This window comes from Pinus tabuliformis, chromosome 4_1 (assembly GCF_031772625.1).
Source record: "Pinus tabuliformis cultivar Carrire ecotype Pingquan chromosome 4_1, CPIR1, whole genome shotgun sequence".
Taxonomy (NCBI): domain Eukaryota; kingdom Viridiplantae; phylum Streptophyta; class Pinopsida; order Pinales; family Pinaceae; genus Pinus; species Pinus tabuliformis.
The window spans coordinates 563,634,080-563,636,976 of record NC_142303.1 but is presented as its reverse complement, the minus strand read 5'-3'; positions in this window follow the sequence as shown (position 1 = coordinate 563,636,976).

The following is a 2,897-nucleotide window of genomic DNA, read 5'->3' as shown; positions in this document are numbered from 1 at the left end:
CTTTAGGTTATATATATATTTTACAAGTTGTTCTTTCCAGGGCTGGTTGATTACATGCCTCGCTAAGCATTTACGCTAGGGTTCCTTAGTTGCTTGATTTTTGAGAAATTATATTAGTGACACCATACCAAACTAGGGTTTTAATAATTGAACCATTCCATGGTTATTACAATAAAAATTTGTGTAAATATATAAATTTTGATATTCTCAAGTAAATTGGCCTACGACCATTCCTCTTATTGAGAGTTAATTACAATATTATTTGTTATGTGTTAATGTATACATATTTGTTTTTCATTTAGAGAAAAAAAAAACTCTTGATGTCTAAATATTACAGGTCTGAAATCCTTTATAATTCCAGTTCGGTCTTGATTATTTTGACAGTAGTGAAATATATGGTATTTGATAGATAAAACATTCTCAATTACAAAAATTATATTTTATTTGGCATATTTCAGTATTGATGCATATTTATAGTACAACTCTTAGGCGTATTGTCAAAGACATAAGGGGAATACTATTGCTAGTTATTACGTAATTGTCGACAAAGCTTTCCTTACTATATATATATATAGAGGATGTGTTTGTATTATGAAGTTTACTTCCAAAGTTATTACCTTAGGGAAACAATAATATTCTTTGAGTTTATACAATGTTTTATACATTTTCATACTTTGTGTATAGATTTAAAATCGATAATATTCCATTCTGAAATATTCTATATTACAATACACTTGTGATTTAGTCACTGTTCTTAGGTTGCTGACCTTGTTAAGTTGGCCCTAGAACTAACCCGAAATCCTATAGGAAGTGGATTTTGGTAACAACCCCGTCTTTGGTTAATATTTAAAAATAGTTGAGTAAGCATCATATAAATAAAATTCTAATTACAAGTATATATCAGCCCTTATTATGTAAGCACAAATTTAATTCTTGAATGGTATAAAACAATTGTTTTCTGTTGGTTAACTTACCCTTCGATAGTAGAAAGTCATAATTTATTTTCTCATCGGATTTCTATAAAATGTATCTAAACCTCCCATCTTTTAATGCTATAACACAAAGGGAATTGTTGGCGTATTAATAAAATTATAACACAATAGTAGGATACTTATTTGTTTTATTTAGTTAGGCTACCACAAAATTACTGAGGAGAAAATACTACTCCACACAACCAATGAGTTCAGGTAGCCTTTACCAGTACTCCCCCCAAGCCAACTTTACTGCATAACAATTCTTTAGGGAAGACCAAAACAAATCTACCTAGAACTTCTTGACCACACCAGGTCTGCCTAGGCTTATTACCGAACTTACAGGCCTGACAGGGTGTTCCACTGACCTACCATCACAAGAACCCCTTCCTCTGAAACTGTCATGCCTTTCCTCGACAACATCCTATTTGAGGAATTTGATTTCCTCACTTGGACCTCCTCCACCTAGGTTCCAAGTCTCTAAGTTGCCTCTGGCTTTGTCCCTCTCACCCTCTCGGCTCCATTTTCCCTAATAGAGATAATTTATCTCTAGGGAGAGGAATAATTAATAAAATTAAACAAATAAATGTTCATGTTTATTATTTATCCATGTTAGGAAATCTATCAAATCACTTTCGTGAAAGTAAATCAAATATTTACTTTTCACTGAGGGGTCTTACATCTCCCCCCCCCTCAAGTGAAACATCGTCCTTAGTGTTTTTCCTGGCCCTTAAATAGGCTAGTATATGCCTCACGCATGAAAGCCTCATCCTCACATGTAGCCTCTTCTTGCTATAGTGCTTCTGTGGTACATTAACTTGGGGGCTTGCTTTCTTCCATAGCATAATTTATCTCTGAGCGAGAATGCGCAGAGGCTCGACCAAGAGTACTACGTCCAGTTTGACCTACATCGACAATCATTCTGATTCTCATTAGTCCATCAATTATATATATATATATATATATATATATATATATATGTATATGTATATGTATATATATATACATATATACATATATACATATATACATATATACACATATACACATATATATATATATATATATATATATATACATATATATATATATATATATATATATATATATATATATATATATATATATATAATCATTTCAAACTATATTATAGAAATAATTAACTGTTATATATATACCCCGCAAGGGTCACTAGTATGTATCACACCCAATAAGGGGTAACATCTTGCATTCAATAAGAATCAATAGTATCATTGTAAGCTCTTTAATAATAGAAATAATTCTCCTTTTACTTACCTAATGGTTACGCTAATCAACAAGGATCCCACTATGTGATCCTGTTGTAAATTCCAAACCCTGCAAATACCAATTCCATTTGCACTACTTATATAGTAATAATATTGCAGAGACCATTTATTGTTTCCTTTCTTTTACGTTGGATTACAATTAATGTATTGTCATATCTACAAGCATTACTATACTTTTTGGTGTAGAATTCAAATGTTACATATGTCTTAATCCTACATGAGTAACATTTAGGATTACTTCCCTTTCATGCCTTGTTCAAGGTAGTTATAATGTTATCAAATTATCCAAGTATACTTAATTATGCTTATCAAGCTACTTTGTTATTTTATTTTAGCGTAAAACCAAGAATTCTGATCTAGGTGGATATTGGTGGCCACCTACCTATTCCACCTAGACCCCCTAGTCAGTTTCATATGTTTCCTTGTTCATTTAAGCATTTACTATTTTTAGTAGTTTTTCGAGTCCTAAACTTCTGGAGCAGTTTTAACCCCTTAAACGACATTTTTTTGGGGTCCGCGGCAGGCCCATAGCCATATGTAGGGGCCTACTGCAAAACCTGTAGTACTTACAGAGACCTTTCCAACAAGGTATCGTACGCACCAAACAAATATAATATGA